Below are 19,271 nucleotides of genomic sequence, written 5' to 3'. Positions count from 1 at the left end.
ACGTTTTGATCGTTCCCTGCAAGTTGAGTAGTAGTTTCCGATACACTTCTGGTGGCATTCTGTAATCTGTGGACTGTCAGAGTGTTGATGAAACACAGAAATTGCATCGGGTTTGAATACAACAGTCACCATGCGCACTTTCATCCATGGGAGTAATGTCTGAGACAGTCTACTCTTTGATCGTTCCCAGGAAGACCAGTAGTAGTTTCCGATGCACATCTGGAGACAATCTGTAATCTAAGGATTATCAGAGTGTCGATGAAACACAGAAATTGCATCGGGTTTGAATACAACAGTCACCATGCGCACTTTCCTCCATGGGAGTAATGTCTCAAACAGTCTACGCTTTGATCGTTCCCAGCAAGTTGAGTAGTAGTTTCCGATACACGTCTGGTGGCATTCCGTAATCTGTGGACTATTAGAGTGTTGATGAAACACAGAAATTGCATCGGGATTGAATACAACAGTCACCATGCGCACTTTCCTCCATGGGAGTAAAGTCTCAAACTGTCTACGCTTTGATCGTTCCCAGGAAGACCAGTAGTAGTATCCGATGCACATCTGGTGTCGTTCTGTAATCTGTCGACTTTCAGAGAGTTGATGAAACACAGAAATTACATCGGGATTGAATACAACAGTCACCATGCGCACTTTCCTCCATGGGAGTAATGTCTCAAACAGTCTACTCTAGGATCGTTCCCAGGAAGACCAGTAGTAGTTTCCGATGCACATCTAGGGGCAATCTGTAATCTGTGGACCTTCAAAGCGTTGATGAAACACAGAAGTGCATCGGGGGTGAATACAACAGTCACAATCCGCACTTTCCTCAATGGGAGTAATGTCTGAAACAGTCTACGCTTTGATCGTTCCCAGGTAGACCGGTAGTAGTTTCCGATGCACATCTGGTGGCATTCTGTAATCTGTGGACTATCAGAGTGTTGATGAAACACATAAATAGCATCGGGATAGAATACAAGAGTCACCATGCGCACTTGCCTCCATGGGAGTAATGTCTCAAACAGTCTACGATTTGATGTTTCCCTGGAAGACCAGTAGTAGTTTCCGATGTACATCTGGTGGCATTCTGTAATCTGTGGACTATCAGAGTGTTGATGAAACACATTACTTGCATCGGGATTGAATACAACAAGCACCATCCGCACTTTCCTCTACGGGTGTAATGTCTGAAACAGTCTACCATTTGATCGTACCCTGCAAGTTGAGTAGTAGTATCCGATACACTTCTGGTGGCATTCTGTAATCTGTGGACTGGCACAGTGTTGATGAAACACAGAAATTGCATCGGGTTTGAATACAACAGTCACCATGCGCACTTTCATCCATGGAAGTAATGTCTCAAACAGTCTACGCTTTGATCGTTCCCGGTAAGACCAGTAGTAGTTTCCGATGCACATCTGTGGGCATTCTGTAATCTGTGGACTTTCTGAGTGTTGATGAAACACAGAAATTGCATCGGGATTGAATACAACAATCACCATCCACTCTTTCCTCCATGGGAGTATTGTCTCAAACAGTCTACTTTAGGATCGTTCCCAGGAAGACCAGTAATAGTTTCCGATGCACATCTAGGGGCAATCTGTAATCTGTGGACCTTCAAAGCGTTGATGAAACACAGAAATTGCATCGGGGATGAATACAACAGTCACCATGCGCACTTTCCTCCATGGGAGTAATGTCTGAAACAGTATACGCTTTGATCGTTCCCAGGAAGACCGGTAGTAGTTTCCGATGCACATCTGGTGGCATTCTGTAATCTGTGGTCTATCAGAGTGTTGATGAAACACATTACTTGCATCGGGATTGAATACAACAGTCACCATCCACACTTTCCTCCATGGGAGTAATGTCTCAACCAGTCTACCCTTTGATCGTTCCCTGGAAGACCAGTGGTAGTTTCCAATGCACATCTGGTGGCATTCTGTAATCTGTGGACTATCAGAGTGTTGAAGAAACACATAAATAGCATCGGGATTGAATACAAGAGTCACCATACGCACTTTCCTCCATGGGAGTAATGTCTCAAACAGTCTACGCTTTGATGTTTCCCTGGAAGACCAGTAGTAGTTTCCGATGTACATCTGGTGGCATTCTGTAATCTGTGGACTATCAGAGTGTTGATGAAACACAGAAATTGCATCGGGATTGAATACAACAGTCAGCATGCGCACTTTCCTCCATGGGAGTAATGTCTCCACCAGTCTACGCTTTGATCGTTGACTGGAAGACCAGCAGTAGTTTCAGATGCACATCTGGTGGCATTCTGTAATCTGTGGACTATCAGAGTGTTGATGAATCACAGAAATAGCATCGGGATTGAATACAACAGTCACCATGCGCACTTTCCTTCATGGGAGTATTGTCTGAAACAGTCCACGCTTTGATGGTGCCCTGGAAGGCCTGTAGTAGTTTCCAATGCACATCTGGTGGCATTCTGTAATCTGTGGACTATCAGAGTGTTGACGAAACACAGAAATTGCATCGGGATTGAATACAACAGTCACCATGCGCATTTTCCTCCACTTGAGTAATGTCTCAAACAGTCTACGCTGTGATCGTTCCCTGGAAGACCAGTAGTAGTCTCCGATGCACATCTGGTGTCATTCTGTAATCTGTGGACTATCAGAGTGTTGATGAAACACATAAATTGCATCGGGATTGAATACAACAGTCACCATGCGCAATTTCCTCCATGGGGGTAATGTCTCAAACAGTCTACTCTAGGATCGTTCCCAGGAAGACCAGTAATAGTTTCCGATGCACATCTAGGGGCAATCTGTAATCTGTGGACCTTCAAAGCGTTGATGAAACACAGAAATTGCATCGGGGGTGAATACAACAGCCACAATCAGCACTTTCCTCAATGGGAGTAATGTCTGAAACAGTATACGCTTTGATCGTTCCCAGGAAGACCGGTAGTAGTTTCCGATACACATCTGGTGGCATTCTGTAATCTGTGGTCTATCAGAGTGTTGATGAAACACATTACTTGCATCGGGATTGAATACAACAGTCACCATCCACACTTTCTTCCATTGGAGTAATGCCTCAACCAGTCTACCCTTTGATCGTTCTCTGGAAGACCAGCAGTAGTTTCCGATGCACATCTGGTGGCATTCTGTAATCTGTGGACTATCAGAGTGTTGATGAAACACATAAATAGCATCGGGATTGAATACAAGAGTCACCATACGCACTTTCCTCCATGGGAGTAATGTCTCAAACAGTCTACGCTTTGATGTTTCCCTGGAAGACCAGTAGTAGTTTCCGATGTACATCTGGCGGCATTCTGTAATCTGTGTAGTATCAGAGTGTTGATGAAACACAGAAATTGCATCGGGATTGAATACAACAGTCACCATGCGCACTTTCCTACATGGGGGTAATGTCTCAAACAGTCTACGCTTTGACCGTTCCCTGGAATGCCAGTAATAGTTTCCGATGCACTTCTGGATGCATTCTGTAATCTGTGGACCTTCAAAGTGTTGATGAAACACAGATATTGCATCGGGATTGAATACAACACTGACCATGCGCACTTTCCTCCATGGGAGTATATCTCAAACAGTCCACTCTTTGATCGTTCCCTGGAAGACCAGTAGTAGTTTCCGATGCACATCTAGGGGCAATCTGTAAGCTGTGGAATATCAGAGCGTCGATGAAACATAGAAATTGCTTCCGGATGCAATACAACAGTCACCAACCGCAACTTTCCTCCATGGGAGTAACGTCTGAAACAGTCTACGCTTTGATCGTTCCCAAGAAGACCAGTAGTAGTTTCCGATGCACATCTGGAGACAATCTGTAATCTGTGGACTATCAGAGTGTCGATGAAACACAGAAATTGCATCGGGATTGAATACAACAGTCACCATGCGCTCTTTCCTCCATGCTAGTAATGCCTCAAACAGTCTACGCTTTGATCGTTCCCTGGAAGACCAGTAGTAGTCTCCGATGCACATCAGGTGTCATTCTGTAACCTGTGGACTATCAGAGTGTTGATGAAACACATAAATTGCATCGGGATTGAATAGAACAGTCACCATTCGCACTTTCCGCCATGGGAGTAAGGTCTCAAATAGTCTACGCTTTGATGGTTCCCTGGAAGACCAGTAGTAGTATCCGATGCACATCTGGATGCATTTGGTAATCTGTGGACCTTCAAAATGTTGATGAAACACAGAAATTGCGTCGGGATTGAATACAACAGTTACCATGCGCACTTTCCTCCATAAAAGTAATGTCTCAAACAGTCTACGCTTTGACCGCTCCCAGGAAGACCACTAGTAGTTTCCGATGCACATCTGGTGGCATTCTGTAATCTGTGGACTACCAGAGTGTAGATGAAACACAGAAATTGCATAGGGATTGAATACAACAGTCACCATGCGCACTTTCCGACACGGGAGTAATGTCGCAAACAGTCTACGCTTTGATCGTTCCCTGGAAGACCAGTAGTAGATTTCGATGCACATCTGGTGGCATTCTGCAATCTGTGGACTATCAGAGTGTTGATGAAACACAAAAATTGCATCGGGATTGAATACAACAGTCACCCTGCGCACTTTCCTACATGGTAGTAATGTCTCAAACAGTCTACGCTTTGACCGTTCCCTGGAAGGCCAGTAATAGTTTCCTATGCACTTCTGGATGCTTTCTGTAATCTGTGGACCTTCAAAGTGTTGATGAAACACAGATATTGCATCGGGATTGAATACAACAGTCACCATGCGCACTTTCCTCTTTGGAAGTATGTCTCAAACAGTCTACGCTTTGATCGTTCCCAGGAAGACCCGTAGTAGTTTCCGATGCACACCTAGAGGCAATCTGTAATCTGTGGACTATCAGAGTGTTGATGAAACATAGAAATTGCATCGGGATGCAATACAACAGTCACCATCCGCACTTTAGTCCATGGGAGTAACGTCTGAAACAGTCTACGCTTTGATTCTTCCCAGGAAGACCAGTAGTAGTTTCCGATGCACATTTGGAGACAATCTGTAATCTGTGGACTATCAGAGTGTCGATGAAACACAGAAATTCCATCGGGATTGAATACAACAGTCACCATGCGCACTTTCCTCCATGGGAGTAATGTCTCAAACAGTCTACTCTAGGATCGTTCCCAGGAAGACCAGTAGTAGTTTCCGATGCACATCTAGGCGCGATCTGTAATCTGTGGACCTTCAAAGCGTTGATGAAACACAGAAGTGCATCGGGGGTGAATACAACAGTCACAATCCGCACTTTCCTCAATGGGAGTAATGTCTGAAACAGTCTACGCTTTGATCGTTCCCAGGAAGACCGGTAGTAGTTTCAGATGCACATCTGGTGGCATTCTGTAATCTGTGGTCTATCAGAGTGTTGATGAAACACATTACTTGCATCGGGATTGAATACAACAGGCACCATCCGCACTTTCCTCTATGGGAGCAACGTCTTTAACAGTCTACGTTTTGATCGTTCCCTGCAAGTTGAGTAGTAGTTTCCGATACACTTCTGGTGGCATTCTGTAATCTGTGGACTGTCAGAGTGTTGATGAAACACAGAAATTGCATCGGGTTTGAATACAACAGTCACCATGCGCACTTTCATCCACGGGAGTAATGTCTGAGACAGTCTACTCTTTGATCGTTCCCAGGAAGACCAGTAGTAGTTTCCGATGCACATCTGGAGACAATCTGTAATCTAAGGATTATCAGAGTGTCGATGAAACACAGAAATTGCATCGGGTTTGAATACAACAGTCACCATGCGCACTTTCCTCCATGGGAGTAATGTCTCAAACAGTCTACGCTTTGATCGTTCCCAGCAAGTTGAGTAGTAGTTTCCGATACACGTCTGGTGGCATTCTGTAATCTGTGGACTATTAGAGTGTTGATGAAACACAGAAATTGCATCGGGATTGAATACAACAGTCACCATGCGCACTTTCCTCCATGGGAGTAAAGTCTCAAACTGTCTACGCTTTGATCGTTCCCAGGAAGACCAGTAGTAGTATCCGATGCACATCTGGTGTTATTCTGTAATCTGTCGACTTTCAGAGAGTTGATGAAACACAGAAATTACATCGGGATTGAATACAACAGTCACCATGCGCACTTTCCTCCATGGGAGTAATGTCTCAAACAGTCTACTCTAGGATCGTTCCCAGGAAGACCAGTAGTAGTTTCCGATGCACATCTAGGGGCAATCTGTAATCTGTGGACCTTCAAAGCGTTGATGAAACACAGAAGTGCATCGGGGGTGAATACAACAGTCACAATCCGCACTTTCCTCAATGGGAGTAATGTCTGAAACAGTCTACGCTTTGATCGTTCCCAGGTAGACCGGTAGTAGTTTCCGATGCACATCTGGTGGCATTCTGTAATCTGTGGACTATCAGAGTGTTGATGAAACACATAAATAGCATCGGGATAGAATACAAGAGTCACCATGCGCACTTGCCTCCATGGGAGTAATGTCTCAAACAGTCTACGATTTGATGTTTCCCTGGAAGACCAGTAGTAGTTTCCGATGTACATCTGGTGGCATTCTGTAATCTGTGGACTATCAGAGTGTTGATGAAACACATTACTTGCATCGGGATTGAATACAACAAGCACCATCCGCACTTTCCTCTACGGGTGTAATGTCTGAAACAGTCTACCATTTGATCGTACCCTGCAAGTTGAGTAGTAGTTTCCGATACACTTCTGGTGGCATTCTGTAATCTGTGGACTGGCACAGTGTTGATGAAACACAGATATTGCATCGGGTTTGAATACAACAGTCACCATGCGCACTTTCATCCATGGAAGTAATGTCTCAAACAGTCTACGCTTTGATCGTTCCCGGTAAGACCAGTAGTTGTTTCCGATGCACATCTGTGGGCATTCTGTAATCTGTGGACTTTCTGAGTGTTGATGAAACACAGAAATTGCATCGGGATTGAATACAACAATCACCATCCACTCTTTCCTCCATGGGAGTAATGTCTCAACCAGTCTACCCTTTGATCGTTCCCTGGAAGACCAGTAGTAGTTTCCGATGCACATCTGGTGGCATTCTGTAATCTGTGGACTATCAGAGTGTTGATGAAACACATAAATAGCATCGGGATAGAATACAAGAGTCACCATGCGCACTTGCCTCCATGGGAGTAATGTCTCAAACAGTCTACGCTTTGATGTTTCCCTGGAAGTCCAGTAGTAGTTTCCGATGTACGTCTGGTGGCATTCTGTAATCTGTGGACTATCAGAGTGTTGATGAAAAACAAAAATTGCATCGGGATTGAATACAACAGTCACCCTGCGCACTTTCCTACATGGGAGTAATGTCTCAAACAGTCTACGCTTTGACCGTTCCCTGGATAGCCAGTAATAGTTTCCGATGCACTTCTGGATGCATTCTGTAATCTGTGGACCTTCAAAGTGTTGATGAAACACAGATATTGCATCGGGATTGAATACAACAGTCAGCATGCGCACTTTCCTCCATGGGAGTATGTCTCAAACAGTCTACGCTTTGATCGTTCCCTGGAAGACCAGTAGTAGTCTCCGATGCACATCAGGTGGCATTCTGTAATCTGTGGACTATCAGAGTGTTGATGAAACACAGAAATTGCATCGGGATTGAATACAACAGTCACCATGCGCTCTTTCCTCCACAGGACTAATGTCTCAAACAGTCTACGATTTGATCGTTCCCTGGAAGACCAGTAGTAGTTTCCGATGCACATCGGGATGCATTTGGTAATCTGTGGACCTTCAAAGTGTTGATGAAACACAGAAATTGCAAAGGTATTGAATACAACAGTCACCATGCGCACTTTCCTCCATAAAAGTAATGTCTCACACAGTCTACACTTTGACCGCTCCCTGGAAGACCACTACTAGTTTCCGATGCACATCTGGTGGCATTCTGTAATCTGTGGACTATCAGAGTGTAGATGAAACACAGAAATTGCATAGGGATTGAATACAACCGTCACCATGCGCACTTTCCGACACGGGAGTAATGTCGCAAACAGTCTACGCTTTGATCGTTCCCTGGAAGACCAGTAGTAGTTTCCGATGCACATCTGGTTGCATTCTGTAATCTGTGGACTATCAGAGTGTTGATGAAACATAGAAATAGCATCGGGATTGAATACAACAGTCACCATGCGCACTTTCCTTCATGGGAGTAATGTCTGAAACAGTCCACGATTTGATGGTGCCCTGGAAGGCCAGTAGTAGTTTCCAATGCACATCTGGTGGCATTCTGTAATCTGTGGACTGTCAGAGTGTTGACGAAACACAGAAATTACATCGGGATTGAATACAACAGTCATCATGGGCATTTTCCTCCGATTGAGTAATGTCTCAAACAGTCTATGCTTTGATCTTTCCCTGGAAGACCAGTAGTAGTTTCCGATGCACATCTGGTAACATTCTGTAATCTGTGGACTATCAGAGTGTTGATGAAACACAGAAATTACATCGGGATTCAATACAACAGTCACCATCCGCACTTTACTTCATGGGAGTAATGTCTGAAACAGTCCACGCTTTGATCGTGCCCTGGAAGACCAGTAGTAGTTTCCGATGCACATCTGGTGGCATTCGGTAATCTGTGGACTATCAGAGTGTTGATGAAACACAGAAGCAGCATCGGGATTGAATACAAGAGTCACCATGCGCACTTTCCTCCATGGAAGTAATGTCTCAAAAAGTCTACGCCTTGATGTTCCCCTGGAAGACCAGTAGTAGTTTCCGATGCACATCTGGTGGCGTTCTGTAATCTGTGGACTATCAGAGTGTTGATGAAACACAGATATTGCATCGGGATTGAATACAACAGTCACCATGCGCACTTTCCTCCATGGGAGTATGTCTCAAACAGTCTACGCTTTGATCGTTCCCTGGAAGGCCAGTCATAGTTTCCGATGCACATCTGGAGGCATTCTGTAATCTGTATACCTTCAAAGTGTAGATGAAACACAGAAATGGCATCGAGTTGAATACAACAGTCACCATCCGCACTTTCCTCCATGGGAGTAATGTCTCAAACAGTCTACGCTTTGATCGTTCACAGGAAGGCCAGTACTAGTTTCCGATGCAAATCTAGGGGCAATCTGTAATCTGTGGACTATCAGAGTGCTGATGAAACATAGAAATTGCATCGGGATGCAATACAACAGTCACCATCCGCACTTTCCTCAATGGGAGTAACGTCTGGAACAATCTACGCTTAGATCGTTCCCAGGAAGACCAGTAGAAGTTTCCGATGCACATCTGGAGACAATCTGTAATCTGTGGACTATCAGAGTGTCGATGAAACACAGAAATTGCATCGGGATTGAATACAACAGTCACCATGCGCACTTTCCTCCATAGGAGTAATGTCTCAAACAGTCTACGCTTTGATCGTTCCCTGGAAGACCAGTAGTAGTCTCCGATGCACATCTGGTGTCATTCTGTAATCTGTGGACTATCAGAGTGTTGATGAAACATATAAATTGCATCGGGGTTGAATACAACAGTCACCATGCGCACTTTCCTCCATGGGATTAATGTCTGAAACAGTCCACTCTTTGATCGTTCCCTGGAAGACCAGTAGTAGTTTCCGATGCACATCTGGTGGCATTCTGTAATCTGCGGACTATCAGAGTGATGGCGAAACACAGAAATTTCATCGGGATTGAATACAACAGTCACCATGCGCACTTTCCTACATAGGAGTAATCTCTCAAACAGTCTACGCTTTGATCGTTCCCTGGAAGACCAGTAGTAGTTTCCTATGCACATCTGGTGGCATTCTGTAATCTGTGGACTATGGAAGTGTTGATGAAACACAGAAATTGCATCGGGATTGAATACAACAGTCACCCTGCGCACTTTCCTACATGGGAGTAATGTCTCAAACAGTCTACGCTTTGACCGTTACCTGGATAGCCAGTAATAGTTCCCGATGCACTTCTGGATGCATTCTGTAATCTGTGGACCTTAAAAGTGTTGATGAAACACAGATATTGCATCGGGATTGAATACAACAGTCACCATGCGCACTTTCCTCCATGGGAGTAATGTCTCAAAAAGTCTACGCCTTAATGTTCCCCTGGAAGACCAGTAGTAGTTTCCGATGCACATCTGGTGGCGTTCTGTAATCTGTGGACTATCAGAGTGTTGATGAAACACAGATATTGCTTCGGGATTGAATACAAGTCACCATGCGCACTTTCCTCCATGGGAGTATGTCTCAAACAGTCTACGCTTTGATCATTCCCTGGAAGGCCAGTCATAGTTTCCGATGCACATCTGGAGGCATTCTGTAATCTGTGGACCTTCAAAGTGTAGATGAAACACAGAAATGGCATCGAGTTGAATACAACAGTCACCATCCGCACTTTCCTCCATGGGAGTAATGTCTGAAACAGTCTACGCTTTGATCGTTCACAGGAAGACCAGTACTAGTTTCCGATGCACATCTAGGGGCAATCTGTAATCGGTGGACTATCAGAGTGCTGATGAAACATAGAAATTGCATCGGGATGCAATACAACAGTCACCATCCGCACTTTCCTCAATGGAAGTAACGTCTGAAACAGTCTACGCTTTGATCGTTCCCAGGAAGACCAGTAGAAATTTCCGATGCACATCTGGAGACAATCTGTAATCTGTGGACTATCAGAGTGTCGATGAAACACAGAAATTGCATCGGGGTTGAATACAACAGTTACCATGTGCACTTTCCTCCATGGGAGTAATGTCTGAAACAGTCCACTCTTTGATCGTTCCCTGGAAGACCAGTAGTAGTTTCCGATGCACATCTGGTGGCATTCTGTAATCTGCGGACTATCAGAGTGTTGGCGAAGCACAGAAATTTCATCGGGATTGAATACAACAGTCACCATGCGCACTTTCCTACATAGGAGTAATCTCTCAAACAGTCTACGCTTTGATCGTTCCCTGGAAGACCAGTAGTAGTTTCCTATGCACATCTGGTGGCATTCTGTAATCTGTGGACTATGGAAGTATTGATGAAACACAGAAATTGCATACGGATTGAATACAACAGTCACCATGCGCACTTTCCTCCATGGGAGTAATGTCTCAAACTGTCTACGCTTTGATCGTGCACTGGAAGACCAGTAGTAGTTTCCGATGCACATCTGGTGGCATTCTGTAATCTGTCGACTATCAGAGTGTTGATGAAACACAGAAATTGCATCGGGATTTAATACAACAGTCACCATGCGCACTTTCCTCCATGGGAGTAATGTCTCAAACAGTCCACGCTTTGATCGTGCCCTGGAAGACCAGTAGTAGTTTCCGATGCACATCTGGTGGCATTCTGTAATCAGTGACTATCAGAGTGTTGATGAAACACAGAAGCAGCATCAGGATTGACTACAAGAGTCACCATGCGCACTTTCCTCCATGGGAGTAATGTCTCAAAAAGTCTACGCCTTGATGTTCCCCTGGAAGACCAGTAGTAGTTTCCGATGCACATCTGGTGGCGTTCTGTAATCTGTGGACTATCAGAGTGTTGATGAAACACAGATATTGCATCGGGATTGAATACAACAGTCACCATGCGCACTTTCCTCCATGGGAGTATGTCTCAAACAGTCTACGCTTTGATCGTTCCCTGGCAGGCCAGTCATAGTTTCCGATGCACATCTGGAGGCATTCTGTAATCTGTGGACCTTCAAAGTGTAGATGAAACACAGAAATGGCATCGAGTTGAATACAACAGTCACCATCCGCACTTTCCTCCATCTGAGTAATGTCTCAAACAGTCTACGCTTTGATCGTTCACAGGAAGGCCAGTACTAGTTTCCGATGGACATCTAGGGGCAATCTGTAATCTGTGGACTATCAGTGTGCTGATGAAACATAGAAATTGCATCGGGATGCAATACAACAGTCACCATCCGTACTCTCCTCAATGGGAGTAACGTCTGGAACAATCTACGCTTAGATCGTTCCCAGGAAGACCAGTAGAAGTTTCCGATGCACATCTGGAGACAATCTGTAATCTGTGGACTATCAGAGTGTCGATGAAACACAGAAATTGTATCGGGATTGAATACAACAGTCACCATGCGCACTTTCCTCCATAGGAGTAATGTCTCAAACAGTCTACGCTTTGATCGTTCCCTGGAAGACCAGTAGTAGTCTCCGATGCACATCTGGTGTCATTCTGTAATCTGTGGACTATCAGAGTGTTGATGGAACATATAAATTGCATCGGGGTTGAATACAACAGTCGCCATGCCCAATTTCCTCCATGGGAGTAATGTCCGAAACAGTCCACTCTTTGATCGTTCCCTGGAAGACCAGTAGTAGTTTCCGATGCACATCTGGTGGCATTCTGTAATCTGCGGACTATCAGAATGTTGGCGAAACACAGAAATTTCATCGGGATTGAATACAACAGTCACCATGCGCAGTTTCCTACATAGGAGTAATCTCTCAAACAGTCTACGCTTTGATCGTTCCCTGGAAGACCAGTAGTAGTTTCCTATGCACATCTGGTGGCATTCTGTAATCTGTGGACTATGGAGGTGTTGATGAAACACAGAAATTGCATCGGGATTGAATACAACAGTCACCATGCGCACTTTCCTAAATGGGAGTAATGTCTCAAACAGTCTACTCTAGGATCGTTCCCAGGAAGACCAGTAGTAGTTTCCGATGCACATCTAGGGGCAATCTGTAATCTGTGGACCTTCAAATCGTTGATGAAACACAGAAATTGCATCGGGGGTGAATACAACAGTCACAATCCGCACTTTCCTCAATGGGAGTAATGTCTGAAACAGTCTACGCTTTGATCGTTCCCAGTAAGACCGGTAGTAGTTTCCGATGCACATCTGGTGGCATTCTGTAATCTGTGGTCTATCAGAGTGTTGATGAAACACATTACTTGCATCGGCATTGAATACAACAGGCACCATCCGCACTTTCCTCAATGGGAGTAAAGTCTGAAACAGTCTACGCTTTGATCGTTCCCAGCAAGTTGAGTAGTAGTTTCCGATACACATCTGGTGGCATTCTGTAATCTGTGGACTGTCAGAGTGTTGATGAAACACAGAAATTACATCGGGATTGGATACAACAGACACCATCCGCACTTTCCTCCATAGGAGTAATGTCTCAATCAGTCTACGCTTTGATCGTTCCCTGGAAGACCAGTAGTAGTCTCCGATGCACATCTGGTGTCATTCTGTAATCTGTGGACTATCAGAGTGTTGATGAAACATATAAATTGCATCGGGGTGAATACAACAGTTACCATGTGCACTTTACTCCATGGGAGTAATGTCTGAAACAGTCCACTCTTTGATCGTTCCCTGGAAGACCAGTAGTAGTTTCCGATGCACATCTGGTGGCATTCTGTAATCTGCGGACTATCAGAGTGTTCGCGAAACACAGAAATTTCATCGGGATTGAATACAACAGTCACCATGCGCACTTTCCTACATAGGAGTAATCTCTCAAACAGTCTACGCTTTGATCGTTCCCTGGAAGACCAGTAGTAGTTTCCTATGCACATCTGGTGGCATTCTGTAATCTGTGGACTATGGAAGTGTTGATGAAACACAGAAATTGCATAGGGATTGAATACAACAGTCACCATGCGCACTTTCCTCCATGGGAGTAATGTCTCAAACTGTCTACGCTTTGATCGTGCACTGGAAGACCAGTAGTAGTTTCCGATGCACATCTGGTGGCATTCTGTAATCTGTCGACTATCAGAGTGTTGATGAAACACAGAAATTGCATCGGGATTGAATACAACAGTCACCATGCGCACTTTCCTCCATGGGAGTAATGTCTCAAACAGTCTACTCTAGGATCGTTCCCAAGGAAGACCAGTAGTAGTTTCCGATGCACATCTAGGGGCAATCTGTAATCTGTGGACCTTCAAATCGTTGATGAAACACAGAAATTGCATCGGGGGTGAATACAACAGTTACAATCCGCACTTTTCTCAATGGGAGTAATGTCTGAAACAGTCAACGCTTTGATCGTTCCCAGTAAGACCGGTAGTAGTTTCCGATGCACATCTGGTGGCATTCTGTAATCTGTGGTCTATCAGAGTGTTGATGAAACACATTACTTGCATCGGCATTGAATACAACAGGCACCATCCGCACTTTCATCTATGGGAGTAAAGTCTGAAACAGTCTAGGCATTGATCGTTCCCAGCAAGTTGAGTAGTAGTTTCCGATACACATCTGGTGGCATTCTGTAATCTGTGGACTGTCAGAGTGTTGATAAAACACAGAAATTGCATCGGGTTTGAATACAACAGTCACCATGCGCACTTTCATCCATGTGAGTAATGTCTCAAAGAGTCTACGCTTTGATCGTTCCCTGGAAGACCAGTAGTAGTTTCCGATGCACATCTGTAGGCATTCTGTAATCTGTGGACTCTCTGAGTGTTGATGAAACACAGAAATTGCATCGGGATTGAATACAACAGTCACCATGCGCACTTCCCTACATGGGAGTAATGTCTCAAACAGTCTACGCTTTGACCGTTCGCTGGAAGGCCAGTAATAGTTTCCGATGCACTTCTGGATGCATTCTGTAATCTGTGGACCTTCAAAGTGTTGATGAAACACAGATATTGCATCGGGATTGAATACAACAGTCACCATGCGCACTTTCCTCCATGTTAGTATGTCTCAAACAGTCTACGCTTTGACCGTTCGCTGGAAGGCCAGTAATAGTTTCCGACGCACTTCTGGATGCATTCTGTAATCTGTGGACCTTCAAAGTGTTGATGAAACACAGATATTGCATCGGGATTGAATACAACAGTCACCATGCGCACTTTCCTCCATGGGAGTATGTCTCAAACATTCTACGCTTTGATCGTTCCCTGGAAGACCAGTAGTAGTCTCCGATGCACATCTGGTGACATTCTGTAATCTGTTTACTATCAGAGTGTTGATGAAACGCATAAATTGCATCGGGATTGAATACAACAGTCACCATGCGCACTTTCCTCCATGGGAGTAATGTCTGAAACAGTCCACTCTTTGATCGTTCCTTGGAAGACCAGTAGTAGTTTCCGATGCACATCTGGTGGCATTCTGTAATCTGTGGACTATCAGAGTGTTGACGAAACACAGAAATTTCATCGGGATTGAAAACAACAGTCACCATGCGCACTTTCCTACATAGGAGTAATCTCTCAAACAGTCTACGCTTTGATCGGTCCCGGCAAGACCACTAGTAGTTTCCGATGCACATCTGGTGGCATTATGTAATCTATGGTCTATCTGAGTGATGATGAAACACAGAAATTGCATCGGGATTGAATACAACAGTCACCATCCGCACTTTGCTCGATGGCAGTAATGTCTCAAAGATTCTACGCTTTGATCGTTCCCTGGAAGACCAGTAATAGTTACCGATGCACATCAGGTGGCATTCTGTAATCTGTGGACTATCAGAGTGTTGATGAAACACAGAAATTGCATCGGGATTGAATACAACAGTCACCATGCGCACTTCCCTAAACTTGAGTAATGTCTCAAACAGTCTACGCTTTCATTGTTCCCTGGAAGACCAGTAGTTGTTTCCGATGATCATCTGGTGGCATTCCGTAATCTGTGGACTATCAGAGTGTTGATGAAACACAGAAATTGCATCGGGATGGAATACAACAGTCACCATTCGCACTTTCCTTCATGGGAGTAATGTCTGAAACAGTCCACGATTTCATGGTAATCTGGAAGGCCAGTAGTAGTTTCCAATGCACATCTGGTGGCATTCTGTAATCTGTGGACTATCAGAGTGTTGACGAAGCACAGAAATTGCATCGGGATTGAATACAACAGTCACCATGCGCACTTTCCTCCAATTGAGTAATGTCTCAAACAGTCTACGCTTTGATCGATCCCCGGAAGACCAGTAGTAGTTACCGATGCACATCTGGTGGCATTCTGTAATCTGTGGACTATCAGAGTGTTGATGAAACACAGAAATAGCATCGGGATTGAATACAACATTCACCATGCCCACTTTCCTTCATGGGAGTAATGTCTGAAACAGTCCACGATTTGATGGTAATCTGGAAGGCCAGTAGTAGTTTCCAATGCACATCTGGTGGCATTCTGTAATCTGTGGACTATCAGAGTGTTGACGAAGCACAGAAATTGCATCGGGATTGAATACAACAGTCACCATGCGCACTTTCCTCCACTTGAGTAATGTCTCAAACAGTCTACGCTTTGATCGTTCCCCGGAAGACCAGTAGTTGTTTCCGATGCACATCTGGTGGCATTCTGTAATCCGTGGAATATCAGAGTGTTGATGAAACACAGAAATTTCATCGGGATTAAATACAACAGTCACTATCCGCACTTTACTTCATGGGAGTAATGTCTGAAACAGTTTACGCTTTGATCGTGCCCTGGATGACCAGTAGTAGTTTCCGATGCACATCTGGTGGCATTCTGTAATCTGTGGACTATCAGAGTGTTGATGAAACACAGAAATAGCATCGGGATTGAATACAAGAGTCACCATGCGCACTTTCCTCCATGGGAGTAATGACTCAAACAGTCTACGCTTTGATGTTTCCCAGGAAGACCAGTAGTAGTTTCCGATGCACATCTAGGGGCAATCTGTAATCTGTGGACTATCAGAGTGTTGATGAAACATAGAAATTGCATCGGGATGCAATATAACAGTCACCATCCGCACTTTTCTCCATGGGAGTAACGTCTGAAACAGTCTACGCTTTGATCGTTCCCCGGAAGACCAGTAGTAGTTTCCGATGCACATCTGGAGACAATCTGTAATCTGTGGACTATCGGAGTGTCGATGAAACACAGAAATTGCATCGGGATTGAATACAACAGTCACCATGCGCACTTTCCTCCATGGGAGTAATGTCTCAAACAGTCTACGCTTTGATCGATCCCTAGAAGACCAGTAGTAGTTTCCGATGCACATCCGGAGTCATTCTTTTATCTGTGGTCTATCAGAGTATTGATGAAACACATAAATTGCATCGGGATTGAATACAACAGTCACCATGCGCACTTTCCTCCATGGGAGTAATGTCTGAAACAGTCCATTCTTTGATCGTTCCCTGGAAGACCAGTAGTAGTTTCCGATGCACATCTGGTGGCATTCTGTAATCTGTGGACTATCAGAGTGCTGAAGAAACACAGAAATTTCATCGGGATTGAATACAACAGTCACCATGCGCACTTTCCTACATAGGAATAATCTCTCAAACAGTCTACGCTTTGATCGTTCCCTGGAAGACCAGTAGTAGTTTCCTATGCACATCTGGTGGCATTCTGTACTCTGTGGACTATGAGAGTGTTGATGAAACACAGAAATTGCATCGGGATTGAATACAAAAGTCATCATGCGCACATTCCTCCATGGGAGTAATGTCTCAAACTGTCTACGCTTTGATCGTTCCCTGGAAGACCAGTAGTAGTTTCCGATGCTCATCTGGTGGCATTCTGTAATCTGTCGACTATCAGAGTGTTGATGAAACACAGAAATTGCATCGGGATTGAATACAACAGTCACCATTCGCACTTTCCTCCATGGGAGTAATGTCTCAAACAGTCTATGCTAGGATCGTTCCCAGGAAGACCAGTAGTAGTTTCTGATGCACATCTAGGGGCAATCTGTAATCTGTGGACCTCCAAAGCTTTGATGAAACACAGAAATTGCATCGGGGGTGAATACAACAGTCACAATCCGCACTTTCCTCAATGGAAGTAATGTCTGAAACAGTCTACGCTTTGATCGTTCCCAGGAAGACCGGTAGTAGTTTCCGATGCACATCTGGTGGCATTCTGTAATCTGTGGTCTATCAGAGTGTTGATGAAACACATTACTTGCATCGGGATTAAATACAACAGGCACCATGCGCACTTTCCTAAATGGGAGTAATGTCTCAAACACTCTACGCTTTGACCGTTCCCTGGAAGGCCAGTAATAGTTTCCGATGCACATCTGGATGCATTCTGTAATCTGTGGACCTTCAAAGTGTTGATGAAACACAGAAATGGCATCGAGTTTGAATACAATAGTCACCATCCGCACTTTCCCCCGTGGGAGTAATGTCTCAAACGGTCTACATCTAGGGGCAATCTGTAATCTGTGGACTATCAGAGTGTTGATGAAACACAGAAATTGCATCGGGATTGAATACAACAGTCACCATGCGCACTATCCTCCGTGGGAGTAATGTCACAAACAGTCTACGTTTTGATCGTTCCCTGGAAGACCAGTAGTAGTTTCCCATGCACATCTGGTGGCATTCTGTAATCTATGGACTATCAGAGTGTTGATGAAACACAGAAATAGCATCGGGATTGATAACAACAGTCATTATGCGCACTTTCCTCCACGGGAGTAATGTCACAAACAGTCTACGCTTTGATCGTTCCCCGGAAGACCAGTAGTAGTTTCCGATGCACATCTGGTGGCATTCTGTAATCTGTGGTCCTTCAAAGTCTTGATGAAACACAGAAATGGCATCGAGTTTGAAAACAACAGTCACCATCCGCACTTTCCTCCACAGGAGAAATGTCTCAAACAGTCTACGCTTTGATCGTTCCCAGGAAGACCAGTAGTAGCTTCCGATGCACATCTAGGGGCAATCTGTAATCTGTGGACTATCAGAGTGTTGATGAAACATAGAAAGTGCATCGGGTTGCAATACAACAGTCACCATCCGCACTTTCCTCCATGGGAGTAACGTCTGAAACAGTCTACGCTTTGATCGTTCCCAGGAAGACCAGTTGTAGATTCCGATGCACATCTGGAGACAATCTGTAATCTGTGGACTATCAGAGTGTTGTAGAAACACATTAATTGCATCGGGATTGAATACAACAGTCACCATCCGCACTTTCCTCTATGGGAGTAACGTCTCAAACAGTCTACGCTTTGATCGTTCCCTGGAAGACCAGTAGTAGTTTCCGATGCACATCTGGAGGTATTCTGTAATCTGTGGACTATCAGAGTGTTGTTGAAACACAGAAATTTCATTGGGATTCAATACAACAGTCACCATGCGTACTTTCCTCAATGGGAGTAATGTCTGAAACAGTCTACGCTTTGATCGTTCCCTGGAAGACCAGTAGTAGTTTCCAATGCACATCCGGTGGTATTCTGTAATATATGGACTATCAGAGTGTTGATGAAACACAGAAATTGCAACGGGGTTGATAACAACAGTCACCATGCGCACTTCCTCCACGGGAGTAATGTCAAAAACTGTCTACGCTTTGA

Source organism: Schistocerca gregaria, chromosome 3 (genome assembly GCF_023897955.1).
Source record: "Schistocerca gregaria isolate iqSchGreg1 chromosome 3, iqSchGreg1.2, whole genome shotgun sequence".
Taxonomy (NCBI): Eukaryota; Metazoa; Arthropoda; class Insecta; order Orthoptera; family Acrididae; genus Schistocerca; species Schistocerca gregaria.
The sequence above is the reverse complement of the archived record's forward strand: the minus strand, read 5'-3'. Positions refer to the sequence as shown.